The 15682-nt window shown below is 41.2% G+C and overlaps 1 non-coding gene across 1 annotated transcript; it reads left to right on the top strand.

Moving 5' to 3' along the window:
• Nucleotides 1-15276: 15276 nt before the first annotated feature.
• Nucleotides 15277-15384, top strand: LOC112745558 (small nucleolar RNA R71). The gene has a single exon (XR_003173478.1). It is a non-coding gene; the product is annotated as a small nucleolar RNA R71 (small nucleolar RNA).
• The last annotated feature ends 298 nt before the right edge of the window (nucleotides 15385-15682 follow it).

The raw sequence follows: 15682 nt of genomic DNA, 5'->3' as shown, positions 1-15682 counted from the left end.
ACCTATAAACGCGTGCCTGACAACCACCTCCGTTCTCACAAGTAGTCACCTCACAAATAGCAGGGAGCTACCAAGCCAAGGATCCCACCATGAAAAAGTACTTGAAAAAAACCAGGGAACAGCTCGACTCAGGGAATACAAGGTCCGCCATATACCCCGGGAACAGAATGCTCGAGCTAATGCACTCTCAAAACTAGCCAGCACCAAACCAGGGGCAACAATAGAAGCCTCATTCAGGAGATACTACTGAACCCGTCAATTTTGGGAGAAGGAAAGGTCCTAGCCATAACCGATCTAGATCAAGGATGGATGACTCCCATAATTAACTACCTCAAAACAGAAATACTCCCTGCAGATAAAAAGGAGGCAAAGAGGTTAAAACGGGAGGCACAATACTACACCATCATAAACAATACTCTATACAAGAGAGGGATTTCAACACCACTGTTAAAATATGTGCCGACTTCCAACACAAAGAAAGTTTTAGAAGAAATACACAGTGGCATCTGTGACAACCATATCAAAGCATAAGCTCTCACCAAAAACGTACTCCGAGCCGGATTTTATTGGCCAACTTTACAAAAGGAAGCAACAGAATTCGTAAAGACATGTCCACCATGTCAGAAACACGCTAATTTCCACATCGTCCCACCAGAGGAACTCATCAGTGTAACCTCACCTGGCCATTAGCAAAATGTGGACTCGACCTCCTTGGGCCCTTCCACCAAGGATCAGGACAGGTCAAGTTCCTCATCGTTGGGGTAGATTACTTCACAAAGTTGATTGAGGCAGAGCCCCTAGCTAACGCCACTGCTCAAAGAAGTAGAAAATTTCTATATAGAAACATTGTCACAAGGTTTGGGTTCCATACTCCATCACCACAGACAATGGCACTCAATTTATAGATACAGGCTTCAGAAAATTGGTAGCCAACTTGAAAATAAAGCACCAATTCACATCCGTAGAACACCCTCAAGCTAATGGACAAGCAGAAGCTGCCAACAAGGTCATACTAGCTGGGTTAAAACAGAGATTACAGGACGCAAAGGGAGCCTGGGCTGAAGAGCTCCCACAAGTCCTATGGGCATATTGGACAACTCCACACTCCACCACAAAGGAATCACCTTTCCGATTAGCTTACGGAATGGAGGCAATGATCCTAGTGGAGGTCGAAGAAGGATCGCCCAGGGTGATCCACTACAGTGAAGAGGCCAACTCCCAACTTTAAAAAGAAGAACTTGACCTACTTCCAGAAATTCGAGAAAGAGCTCGGATCAAGAAAGAGGCGTTAAAACGTCAAATGGCCTTAAGATACAAGCAGAAGGTAGTACAGCGAAGCTTTGCCAACAACGACCTCATCCTAATCCGAAATGATACCGGAACAAGTCGACCGGGAGAGGGGAAGCTAGCAGCTAACTGGAAAGGACCCTACCGAGTCACAGAGGTACTAGGAAAAGGCTATTACAGGGTGTCCAAACTAGAAGGGCGAGAGCTACCAAGGTCGTGGCATGCCTGCAACCTAAGAAGGTATTATAGTTAGAGGTAATAAAGATCTTAGGTCAAGGTGCACTCTTTTTCCTGAAAAGATTTTTTAACGAGGCACCAAGCCAAGATCTATAAAATTGCCCGGCTTAGAGGGGTAAACACCCACGTGTATATATTTTCATATTTTTTATTTCGAATAAAGTTTTTTCAGATTTTCTACAAATCCTCTTTATCAAGACGCATTAATCTGAAACGCAAAAATTCATCATCCGACTATAAAGCTACAGATCGGCAAAAAGTGAAAACCAAACTCACTGCTCGATCACGATAAAGATCAACAAAGATGAAAGCCGAATTCATCAAAGGTCGACCAAGCGAGGATCTTAAATTTCTACAAAATTGGCAAGATGAAAAGCGGCAAAAACAGAGTAATGCAAGAAGTTATCAAAAAGTAACCCATAGGAAGAGACCTGACGAGGCCTCAATAAAAATGGATTGCTAGAAATAACTTAAAGACGGACCGACGTAAAGAAGTCGGACCAGTCGACTACAACAACAAAAGTTATAAAAGTAATCCCTGGAAAGAGGCCTGGCCAGCCCTAAAAAAGAGGATTACTAGAAATAATTTAGAAAGGACCGACATGAAGAAGTTGGCCCAACAAAATTACAAAAGTTATAAAAAGTAATCCATGAAAGAGACATGACAAAGGTCCAAATAAAATGGATTACTAAAAATAACTTAGAAGGGACCGACATGAAGAAGTCAGCCCAACAAAATTACAAAAGTTATAAAAAGTAATCCATAAAAAAAACCTGACAAAGTTCCAAATAAAATGGATTACTAGAAATAACTTAGAAGGGACCGAGATGAAGAAGTCGGCCCGACAAAACTACAAAAGTTATAAAAAGTAATCCATAAAAAAGACCTAACAAAGGTCCAAATAAAATGGATTACTAGAAATAACTCAGAAGGGACCGAGATGAAGAAGTCGGCCGACAGAAGGCATGCGACTCAAGTCGGACCCAGAAAGCCATAACCTCAATAAAATCAATCTACAAGTATTGAATGAAAGAATGCGAAGAAGACTAGTTAAACAAAGCTAGCTTCAACTAAAGCAGGAAATAAAGCACAAAGGCAATCAAAAAAGGTCGGACAACAAGATTCCAACACTCTCAAGATTCCAGAAAAGTGTCAAAAAGATGCAGACACGCATATCACAGAAACAAGGTTGTTATAATAACAGACTCAAGAGGCCGCTTGAAGCTGACCCCAAGAGCTTGAGAAACTACTTTGTTTTTCTTAAATAAAGTTGCTAAAAGAAAAGTAACTAAAAATATCCAAAGTCAAATAGACCACTAGCTACAAAATAAAGAGTTCAAAAGCCCACAGACCGGGCTATACACAATACATCAGAGAAAAATTATAAAGGATCCAAAGACTTCCCAGTAGTAGTATCTCAGGGTGAAGGAGGACGAGTCTGAAGGAGTACCGCATCTACCGTCCCATCATCCCGTTCCAGATCTGGACGTCAGGATCGGACTCGGGCTGACCGACCTCAACTACTGGAGTTGAGGAAAGCGGGGCAACAGAGGCTTTGGCAGATGGCACAGGAGGGGGATCCACATCTATATCATCATCATCAGGGTCGTCAGGGACAATCTTACCATCTTTTACAATGTTGTCCAAGCTAAATAGGGTGAGGTCGAGCTCGGGCGCGAGAACTCGAACCTGATCCTTCAAATTCTCATAAGCAGCATTCACACTGCCTACAAGATGACCCTGGAGTTCGGCATAGTCAGCTCGAACAGATTCTAAACTCTCCCTAAGATCCATCATCTCCCCATTAGTCAAGACATAGCTCTCCTTATGCTTTAGCGTCATATCCTCAGCCAACTTCACAGAAGCCACAGCAGTAGTAGCACGAGTCTTCTCACCCTCCAACTCTTTTTCTATCCTCGCCACCTTCACCTCAAGCTCCTCCTTTAAACCCTTGATCCGGTCGAACTCCGATTTGGCCTCCTCCATAAAAGCCTTCGTTGCATGAATAGGAAGATCCTGGGCAGTTCAGTATAAAGCTGCTCCCATATGTGCCATCTTAATGCTGCTCTGAGTAATAAAGTCCAAATGACGAAGAAGAGAGACATCGTTAGTAGGAATAACACCATAAGGAGCAATCTGCTGATCAACAAACCCAACGGCATCAAAGTCAGGAGCATCCAAATTGAAGGGCTCGACAGTCCTCTGTCTTTTAGGAGAAAGGCCAATAGTAGAAGAAGTAGCAGCAGAAGTCGGGGGAGGATCAACTAAATGAACCTGAGGAGTTGGAATCATCCTCCTCGGCCCAGTAGAGCTCAAGATCGGCTTCTTAGGGGGAACTTGAGAATATCCCTCCCCTGCAACTTTTGCCGAGATGTTCTGGGCAGCAGTGGCCTTCCTCTCCTTCTTGAAGGATTTCATGGAATCATTGGTCTTTGCCATCTTTGAAAAAATAAATCAACCAAAAAGCAAGTTACAAACCGGAAGGAAAAGAACCAAAAGAAAATAAAACAAGAGCAAAAGAAGTCGGGCACTACCCAGCGCAGTTCGGACAAGAGAGGGGTCCCCCAAAAATCTCTTTGTATCGAGATGCGGACGTTCTCCCCAAATATCTTCCAACACATTCACAAAAGCTTGCTCGACCTCATCAAGCATCTCCCACGAGTATCGAGATACCACAATATTCTTTTGCCAACACAAGGGAAGGCAGATTCATTATTCGACTCTAAGAAAAAGGGTCGAGCTCCCTCAACAGCTCGGACCTTAAAAAAGTAATTCTTAAAGTCCCGAAAGGACTCGTCATACATAGCAAATAGTTTATGTTCTTGAGCAGATCGAAAGGAAATCCAAGAAGCTTTCTTTTTTGAAGAAATCCCGGGCTTAGTCAAAACAAAAAGATAAAGAAAGAGAGTTTGAGAAGGTTTGACATCCAACTCTTGGCAAAGTAAATGAAAGATCTTGATAAAATCCCAGGAGTTCGGATGGAGCTGGGATGGAGCTACGTTGTACGACCATAACAAGTCGGTCTCAAAGGAGGTAAAAGAAAGGGTAATGTTCATTTGGCTGAAAAAGTAGTCGTAAGCATAGAAGAAGGGGCGTTCCCCCTGGGTCAGAGCTGAGAAGCTAACCCTTTCATCAGAATCAGGCGCTACCAATTCATAGTTGTTCTCCTGATCCCTACTACTATAGATACGGTGATGTTTTCTAAGCTCCGCACAGAACTCAAAATTAACTACGGAAACACACATCAGGACGAGGGAGTCCAGCCAGTCGGACATACCCTTAGGGACCTTGGAAGATGTCTCGACAATATTTTTGCGAGAAGACATGGTCAACTAGTTCTACAGCAAGAAAAGAAAATAGATTACCAACCAAAGCAGCTCGAGCAAAATCAAAGAAATCAGCTCGGACAAACATGACTCGAGCATACAAACAGTAAAAGGAAAACCCCAAGACACACACCAAGGTCCAGGGGCATCCTTTGGAGGTAGTGACAGAGTAAGGACTCAGAAAAATCTACAAGACTACATCCCAACAAAATCTCTCAACAAAGAAAATAATCATCTTCCAATAAACAACACTCCGAGAAGAAAATCGCAAGTCAAAAAATCCATCAGCAAAGAAAGTTATCAAAATCAAACAAGACAAAGAGAAACCATCAAAGGCACAATCTTCTTTAGAATTAAGCAGTTATAAGCCTCAGTAAACGACATGCAGATTCAAAATTAGAGGATACAAAGCAAAAACAATAAAGGCATGCAAAAACCCTAAAAAACGTCAAACGCAAAAAAAGGATCATTCAAAATTGAAGAAACTCCCAGAGCACACATTACAGTGATAAGCAGATGCACGACAAACGCAGAAAAGATTCAAGCTTTTAAACATGAAACCAAGAAAGATCAAAACTTTTCAAAGTGCGGGAAGAAAGAAGAAGAAAAAAGGACCAACCTGTAAAGTAAGAAAGGCGATGAAGACGAACGGCGAGCCTACATCAACAACCACTCCAAGGAAGGCACGAAGATGTGAAAACTTGGGGGCAAGAGAACGAAGAGGCACGAACGAAACAGAAGAATAAAAGAGAAAGGGGCAAGTTACAGCGAGCTAGAGAAAGAGAAATAGAAAAGAGAAAGCTTTGGTGTAATTCAAAATGAAATAAGAAAGCAGGAGGCAAAGGAAACGGAACATTAAAGAATTAATGGGGCATTAAAAACCATCACACGTTCCAAGGCAAGGAACGCGCGTTTCCAAAAATTAAAAGAAGAAAAAAGAAAAACATTCCGCATTCAAAAGGAAACTCTACAAAGAAGAAATCGACAATGCTCGAGCTCGGCTTCTCCAGAGAAGGATTGAAGTCCTAAAACTAAGGACTCAACCTCAAAAGGAAGACCACACTCGAGCAGGGGCACTGTTCATACCCTGGGTCGAGCTGTCCGACCTGGGTTGAATCGACTGACCTCTTTAAGTCCGAACTACCCGACCTCTTCTCAAAGAGTTCAGCCAAATCACCAAAAAGAAGCCCAAAAAAGGGCCCAAACAGAGGAACACGACCCAAATCCAAAGGCAGCCCAAGCCTTGAGATATAAGGGCGGTTCCCTTGAAGATAAGATGACTTCACTCAAAGATAAGATAAGATAAGATAACTATCTTATCTCTAGAAAGGTCACTCCACACCATTATAAATACACTGGAGCACCCAGGTATAACTCATACTCTGATTCTACTAAAAACCTACTTAATACCCTTGCTAACTTAAGCATCGGAGTCCCTTGCAGGTACCACCACCCTCCGGTGACAAAGGATAAGCAGCATTGCCAGTTCAACAAGTCGGACACGATAGCTCCGGCCACCGCCCATAAATCGGACACGTCATCTCCGACCAACATAGAAGATCTCGTCCGAGATCGACCTACAGTTTCAGGTAACCCTCGGAACAGTGATATTACTATTAAACTAAGAATCTAGGTAGCAAAAAAATGTAATTTTTATGTCCGCTAACAACACCTTAAAAGAATATTAATAGATGAATAAATTCTATTAATAATTCAAAGGTCGGTAAACATTTCATCAAAAGAATAATATACATAAAAAAAAGTGCAAAACAATAACATAAACATATAAAAAAAGCAAATAAGTATAAGATAGAAATATCTTACGAGGTCATGACGCAACAATTTGCTATATATGCACAATTTGCACTTAATATTCACCAAAGATCTGTAAATATTTTTTATCAATCTCCTTCAAGAGAAAAAACAAACAAACACCAATATTAACAGTTAATAATAACTAACTATATTAGAATAAAACAGCAATAGCTAATGAGAGTAGTTTGTTTTAAGAGGACAACCAAGGAAAAATAATTAATATAAATTCTTTTGGAGCAGCTTGATTTTTCAGCCAAAAAACAAGAAGGAATAATCAAAATAAATTCTTAGAAAGCTTAATATTTAAAATAAAAGAATGACTAATAGCTCATTGGAATAGTTGTTCCTCATTGGAATAGTTGTTCACCTAACATTCAGTTCCTTCACCTAACATTAGTCATTTTTTAGTACTATACTCCCAGTTACTCTGGCTGGCAATTGGCATATTATTATCCCTTAGCTTGTTTTCCTACTCAAATTTTGTCATGTATATATTCTATTGTTGGTGATGCATTAATCTTCAATATTCTTTTAGATTTATAAGATGTAATCTTTTTACTGGGTTCATGTTTGAATAAATCTTTTATGAGAGAGGTGTCCACTAAAGCAAGGCAGATAGAATTATAACAAGTTTATGTGACGAGTTTTGTAATAACATCATCTAAGTTTATTGCTAATTGCTCGCTCCAATGACATACCTCAAATCAAATCCAAAATTCTTATTGCCTTTTATACTCTTGTGCTCTTCTTCTCTTCCTTCTTCATGACCTCTGTCCTTTCTAATGAAGAAGGTGCATACATGTTGAAGCTTATGAATGCACTGAAACCCCCTGGCTGGCGTGAGTTGCAACAATCCAAGTAGAAGGATTGAAGAGATCTTTCTCAAAGAAATGTCACTGACGGGAACAGTTCCTGCAGGCCTCAACGACCCCCTCTCCCAACTCACATATCTCTATCTCTCCTACAATAATCTCAGCTCTCGCCAACCTCTCTTTCCTCCAAGTAGCGTACCTCGACAATAACAACTTCACCACCATCCCTCATGGTTGCTTCCATGGTCTTACTAGTTTGCAGTCCTTGATCTTGAATAACAACACCAACCTCCCACCATGGAACTTTCCTATCGATTTGACTACTCACTCCTCCCAACTCGATGTCCTCGACCTGTCTTCTACAAATCTCACGGGATCCGTACCAAACATATCCCATTCCTTCCCAACTCTGCGATATCTTTCTCTCTCTAATAACAACCTCTCCTCCATCCCTGAGGATTACTTCGACAACCTAACCAGTTTAGGCCATCAAAATGGGATAAACCCATCAGGCCAACCCGTTTACCCATTTAAAAAGCTTGAAAAGCTCAAAAATATGTCACCAGGTAAGCTTTTGATCCGATTTTACAATTTCAAAATCTCAATGCATGAAATAGGTGATGTTCAATCCTAAACAAGCACCCTAAAAAAATGCATTCATAATGTACAATTGCCTAACAATGGATGATGAATGCATGGTGGCCAAAACATGCAATTCAAAAGAGTTAAGAAGCTTAAAGGCAATGTAACATATACTTGATATTCACAAATGTTGAACATGAAAACTCAAAACCAATTACCCAAATGTGTCCTCAACAAAGAAATCCAACAATGAAAATTAAAAACAATGATGTTAAAAGAACATCTCATCAATAATCAGCAGCAAGAAACAGTAATAACATTAATAATCCAACACTTATAATGAAAAATAGAAAAATAACAAAAAATTAAACTAAATAACTACTAATCAACTAACTAAAAGAAATGCTTATAGGTGGTGTTTGGTAGTGTTGGATGATGGTTGAAGAGGGGAAAGAATAGAAGAGAAGAAAGAAGAAAGCAAGAAATGAAAAGAAGAGAAGAAAAGAAGAAGGTTGATGCAGGACAATCCACGCGTACGCATAGAGGGACGCGTGCGCGTGGTGAGGTGAAATGGAATTGACGCGTACGCATAGGTCACGCGTACGCATGGTGTGTTATTCAGAAAAAATGACGCACACGCGTACGCGTGGGTAGAGTTGTGCCTCAGGCACAAAGTTGGCATGAGGTGGGCACAACTCTCGGTTTCATGTATGGAGGGGTGAAACTTCTAGATCCACGCGTGCGCGTGGGGCACGTATGCGCGTGGATGGTCAAAGATACTTGGGCAACGCGTACGCGTGGGTGACGCATATGCGTGGATTGGTGCTCTGTTTTTCAAAATATTTTCTATGTTTTTGCACCAAACCAAGCATTCCAAACCTCCAAATAACTACCAAAACATCATAAAACCTTATTTAACACCCTAGACTCCCAATTAAGCTCAAATAATCAAACAAAACATGAAATTAAACCTATTTTACCAATATGTACAAAAGAGCAAAGTGAAAAGATGTTACCATGGTGGGGTGTCTCCCACCTAGCACTTTTGTTTATTGTCCTTAAGTTGGACTTATGGGGAGCTCTCATCAAGGTGGCTTGTGCTTAAATCTATCCTCAAACATCCACCAATGCTTGGAGTTCTATTGCACTTCATCATTCAAAGTTAGTAACTCCAAGCTTTGATGGAGTTCTTCACAAACCATGGGCTCCCAAAGTTGATCATCCTCTTGTAATCCGGGATCCCATACTTTGTTTTCACACTCGTCTTTGAGTTGATCATGGTGATTTCCTCCGGGTGGCAAGAGGGTCGAATTCTCACTACGGCACCAAACTACCCTCCTAGACCTATCCAATTGAGCACTACACCAATCCATGCTTTTCAATTTTGAGCTTCCAACCATAATGAGCCTAGATTTACACCGCCAACCACTAAACATTCTCCTCTTGTGCTTCTTTCCACAAAGTGCCCTAAGTTGGCCATCCGTTTCAAGCAAACCAAATTCAGGTGGGATAATAAAGCTGAGAGTTAGAAGTTTTACCCACTCAAATAAAGGATTAGATGACAACCTAGGTAGATGAGTTCCCAATAGTCTTGATAGATCACATTCCACTCCCGTCCATCCTCTTCTAGAGGCTCCCACCACTTGGCAAGGTTCTTCAAGTTCTGCCTCTTGCCAAGATTCCTCAAGTTCAGGCTCTTTTTCACCAATTTCTTCAAGCTCTTCCCCATCACGCAAATTGTAAATGGGAGGTTGAGTGAAATCTACCTCATCGTCAATTCCAAGCATAGTGAAGAGGGACTCATCAAGCTCAAAAGGATCGTATGTTGATGCGAAATTATCATATATAGGGGGACTAGTTGCTTGTACCACTTCTTCCAATCTTTTCTCTTGGTAGCTCTCTTCCAATTCCTTTTCTTCTTCATTGCTCACCAAGTGAGTGGTAAGTGAGGTATCTTCTTCCTTAGTCCCTGTGTCAAGCCCAATGGGAGAGAATTAAATTGTAGATAGAAACTCATCAATGATTGAATCCATCTCTCGATCATCCCCTTCAAAGTCTTCAACCATGATATGCTTCAGAGGTTGTACACTCTCCTCAACATCAATATCAAGCTTCATGGAAGGAGGCTCTTCAACTGGTGATTCCTCTATGTACTCAACATATCCTAAGGCCCCAACCACTACTTTCTCTTGTTCAATAATCTCCACATCCTCCTCTTGTTGCGATTCTTGCTTCGACTCCTCTTCTTCATCTTGAAGCTCCAATTTTTCTCCCTCACTAAGCTCTTTAGTTGCTTCTCCACATTCAACAATGGGAGTGCCTTGATCGCGAAAGCTTAGGCAAGATGAGACTATGTTGCTAATGGATTCTACCATGATAGCCGACTTGGCTTTTAACTCCTCAAACTTCTTTTCATCCTCCTCGTGTTGCCTTAAGATACGAGATTCAAGCTCTCTCAGTTCTAGCATGAGGGCTTCATTGGGAGGCGGTGGTGGAAGAGAGGGTTCATTGTTTGAGGGAAGGGTATTGTAGTTGGAAGGTGGTTCATATTGGTGAAATTCTTGAGGTGTTGTGTATGAACTTTGTGGTTCTTGGGAGTATTGGTGTTGGAATGGTGGTGGCTCTAGATATGGTTCATATGATGGTTGGTATGGTGGGTATGGGTTAGGGTCATATGGGGTGAATGGTGGTACAAGGCATGTGAGTTTGGTGGAGGACTATATTAAGGTGGGGGATCATATGCATATGATGATTGTAGTTGACAACCACAATCATCACATACATTAGATTGGTATACACCTTGGGGTGGTTCTTGCTCATAATACATTGGTGGAGGTTGTTGCCATGAAGGTTGATCAAATGCTCGAGGCTCCTCCCACCTTTGGTTGTTCTTTCCTTGATGCATATTATCATTGTAATCTCTATCTCCTACAACATAGTTAGAACCACGCTCATAGCCAAAAGGGTGAGAATTTGTAGTAAAAGAGAAAACAAAAGCAAAAACTAACAAGAAGCAAAGAGAACAAAATCCTATAACTAACAAAAACTAACAATCAAACAAAAAAAAATCAAGCTATTCACAATATCTACAATAGCCAACAACATAGCACCATTGCAATTCCCCGGCAATGGCACCATAAATTTGATAGCAAGAATTGTGTTGGTTAGGAATTTCTCAATGAAATCTCGTTGCAAGCATACCTCCAAACCAACTAACAACTCTCACATCAAATTTAGTTTTGGTTTTGTCACATGTACAAACCCCAATGAAAATTTAACTGAAGTATTTAAACCTCGGGTCGTCTCACAAGGAATTGCAATGAAGTCGTCTCAAGCTTTTTACTTGACACCTTCACGCCACAAGCACATGGTTAGGGACAGCTTGGTTTAGCCGCTTAGGCCAGGATTTTATTCCTTTGGGCCCTCCTATCCACTGATGCTCAAAGCCTTGGATCCTTTTTATTACCCTTGCCTTTTGGTTTAAAGGGCTATTGCCTTTTTCTGCTTGCTTTTTCTTTTTCTTCTCTTTTTTTTCTCTTATTTTTTTCAACATTTTTTTTGCAAGCTTTTCACTGCTTTTTCTTGCTTCAAGAATCAATTTTATGATTTTTCAGATTATCAATAACATTTCTCCTTTTTCATTATTCTTTCAAGAGCCAACAATTTTAACATTCATAAACAACAATATCAAAAATATGCACTGTTCAGGCATTCATTCAGAAAACAAAAAGTATCGCCACCACATCAAAATAATTAAACTATTTTAAAATTCGAAATTCATGTACTTCTTATTCTTTTGCAATTAAAAACATTCTTCATTTAAGAAAGGTGATGGATTCATAGGACATTCATAGCTTTAAGGCATAGACACTAAGACACTAATGATCATGTAATAAGACATAAACATAAATAAAACATAAAGCATAATTTTCGAAAAATAGAAAAATAAGAACAAGGAAGTTAAAGAACGGGTCCACCTTAGTGATGGCGGCTTGTTCTTCCTCTTGAAGATCTTATGGAGTGTTTGAGCTCCTCAATGTCTCTTCCTTGACTTTGTTGCTCGTCCCTCATGACTCTTTGGTCTTCTCTAATTTCATGGAGGAGGATGGAATGCTCTTGGTGCTCCACCCTTAGTTGTCCCATATTGGAACTTAATTCTCCTAGGGAGGTGTTGATTTGCTCCCAATAATTTTGTGGAGGAAAATGCATCCCTTGAGGCATCTCAGGGACTTCATGATGAGGAATTTCCTCATGCTCTTGTCCATGAGTGGGATCTCTTGTTTGCTCCATCGTTTTCTTAGTGATGGGCTTGTCCTCATCAATGAGGATGTCTTCCTCTATGTCAATTCTAGCTGAATTGCAGAGGTGACAAATGGGATGAGGAAAGGCTAACCTTGCCAAAGTAGAGGACTTGTCCACCACCTTGTAGAGTTCTAGGGATATAACCTCATAAACTTCTACTTCCTCTCCAATCATGATGCTATGGATCATGATAGCCCGGTCTATAGTAACTTCAGACTGGTTGCTAGTGGGAATGATTAAGCGTTGGATGAACTCCAACCATCCCCTAGCCACAGGCTTGAGGTCATGCCTTCTAAGTTGAACCGGCTTCCCTCTTGAGTCAATTTTCCATTGAGTTTTTTTCCACAACTTCATAGAAGTGGTCTTGATGCACCCTTGAGATGAATCTCTCCATCTCCCATGACTCGGAGGTGGAAGCTTTTGCCTTTCCTTTCCTCTTTCTAGAGGTTTCTCCGGCCTTTGGTGCCATAAATGGTTATGGAAAAATAAAAAGCTTTAGCTTTTCCCACACCAAACTTAGAAGGTTTGCTCGTCCTCGAGCAAAAGAAGAAAGAAGAGAGTAGAAGAAGAAAATGGAGGAGATGGAGGGGGTTTAATGGTTCGGCCAAGGGGGTGAGTAGTGTGTATTATGTGTGAAAATGAATGAGTGAAGATTGGTTTATATAGGGGTGGAGAGAGGGGTAGGGTTCGGCCATGTATGGGTGGGTTTGGGAGGGAAAGTGGTTTGAAATTGAATGGTGAGGTAGGTGGGGTTTTATGATGAATGGATGTGGATTGGTAAAGAGATTATGGAGAGAGATAAGGTAGGTGGGGATCATGTGGTGTCCACAGATCCTGAGGTGTCAAGGATTTCTCATCCCTGCACCATGTTGGCGTGTAAACGCCCCCTTGATTGCCAATCCTGGCGTTAAACGCCAGGTTGCTGCCCATTTCTGGCATTTAACGCCAGCTTTTCTCCCTTTTCTGGCGTTTAAACGCCAGCTCTGTGCCCATTTCTGGCGTTAAACACCCAGAATGGTGCCAGACTGGGCGTTTAACGCCCATTCTGCTACCCTTACTGGCGTTTAAAGACCAGTAGGCTTCTCCTCCAGAGTGTGCTGTTTTTAATACTATTTTTCATTCTGTTTTTGCTTTTTCAATTGTTTTTGTGACTTCACATGATCATCAACCTACAGAAAACATAAAATAACAATGGAAAATAAATAGATATAATAAAATTGGGTTGCCTCCCAACAAACGCTTCTTTAATGTCAATAGCTTGACAGTGGGCTCTCATGGAGCCTTACAGATACTCAGAGCATTATGATGGCCTCCCAACACCAAACTTAGAGTTTGAATATGGGGGCTCTATTTGACTCTGCATTGAGAGAAGCTTTTCATACTTCCTCTCCATGGTTACAGAGGGATATCCTTGAGCTTTAAACACAAGGGAGTCCTCATTCACTTGAAGGACCAATTCTCCTCTGTCAACATCAATCACAGCTTTTGTTATGTCTAGGAAGGGTCTGCCAAGGATGATGGATTCATCCATACACTTTCCAGTGTCTAGGATTATGAAATCAGCAGGGATGTAGTGGCCTTCAACCTTTACCAAGACATCCTCTACAAGTCCATAAGCCTGTTTCCTTGAATTGTCTGCCATCTCTAGTGAAATTCTTGCAGCTTGTACCTCAAGGATCCCTAGCTTCTCCATCACAGAAAGAGGCATGAGGTTTATACTTGACCTTAAGTCACACAGAGCCTTTTCAAAGGTCATGGTGCCTATGGTACAAGGTATTGTGAACTTTCTAGGATCCTGTCTCTTCTGAGGTAATCTCTGCCTAGTCAAGTCATCCAGTTCTTTGGTGAGCAAGGGGGGTTCATCCTTTCAAGTCTCATCATCAAATAACTTGGCATTTAGTTTCATGATTACTCCAAGGTACTCAGCAACTTACTCTTCAGTAACATCTTTATCCTCTTCAGAGGAAGAATACTCATCAGAGCTCATGAATGGCAGAAGTAAATTCAATGGAATCTCTATGGTCTCTGTTTGAGCCTCAGATTCCCATGGTTCCTCATTAGGGAACTCCTTGGAGGCCAGTGGACGTCCATTGAGGTCTTCCTCAGTAGAAATCACTGCCTCTTCCTCCTCTTTAGATTCGGCCGTGTGGGTTATGGTGATGGCCTTGCACTCTCTTTTTAGATTTTCTTCTGTATTGCTTGGGAGAGTACTAGGAGGGAGTTCAGTAACTTTCTTACTCAGCTGACCCACTTGTGCCTCCAAATTTCTAATAGAGGACCTTGTTTCAATCATGAAACTTAGAGTAGTCTTAGATAGATCAGAGACTACCATTGCTAAGTCAGAGTGGCTTGGCTTAGAATTCTCTGTCTGTTGCTGAGAAGATGATGGAAAAAGTTTGCTATTGCTAAACCTATTTCTTCCACCATTACTGTTGTTGAAGCCTTGTTGAGGCCTCTGTTGGTCCTTCCATGAGAGATTTGGGTGATTTCTCCATGAAGGATTATAGGTGTTTCCATAGGGTTCTCCCATGTAATTCACCTCTTCCATTGCTGGGTTCTCAGGATCATAAGCTTCTTCTTCAGATGAAGCTTCTTTGGTACTGCCTGTTGCTGCTTGCATGCCGGACAGACTCTGAGAAATCATATTGACTTGCTGAGTCAATATTTTGTTCTGAGCCAATATGGCATTCAGAGTATCAATCTCAAGAACTCCTTTCTTCTGATTTGTCCCATTATTCACATGATTCCTTTCAGAAGTGTACATGAATTGGTTATTTGCAACCATTTCAATGAGTTCCTGAGCTTCTGCAGGCGTCTTCTTCAGATGAAGAGATCCTCCAGCAGAGCTGTCCAATGACATTTTGGACAGTTCAGACAGACCATCATAGAAGATACCTATGATGCTCCATTCTGAAAGCATGTCAGAAGGACATCTTCTGATCAATTGCTTGTATCTTTCCCAAGCTTCATAGAGGGATTCACCTTCCTTCTGTCTGAAGGTCTGGACTTCCACTCTAAGCTTACTCAATTTTTGAGGTGGAAAGAACTTTGCCAAGAAGGCATTGACCAGCTTTTCCCAAGAGTTCAGGCTTTCTTTAGGTTGTGAGTCCAACCATGTCCTAGCTCTGTCTCTTACAGCAAAAGGGAAAAGCATAAGCCTGTAGACCTCGGGATCAACCCCATTGGTCTTGACAGTGTCACAGATTTACAAGAATTCAGCTAAAAACTGATGAGGATCTTCCAATGGAAGTCCATGAAACTTGCAATTCTGTTGCATTAGAGAAACTAATTGAGACTTAAGCTCAAAGTTGTTTGCTCCA

The sequence above is a fragment of the Arachis hypogaea genome, chromosome 14, assembly GCF_003086295.3.
Source record: "Arachis hypogaea cultivar Tifrunner chromosome 14, arahy.Tifrunner.gnm2.J5K5, whole genome shotgun sequence".
Classification (NCBI taxonomy): domain Eukaryota; kingdom Viridiplantae; phylum Streptophyta; class Magnoliopsida; order Fabales; family Fabaceae; genus Arachis; species Arachis hypogaea.
Note: the sequence above shows the minus strand (reverse complement) of the source record. Positions and strands in the feature narration are given on the sequence as shown.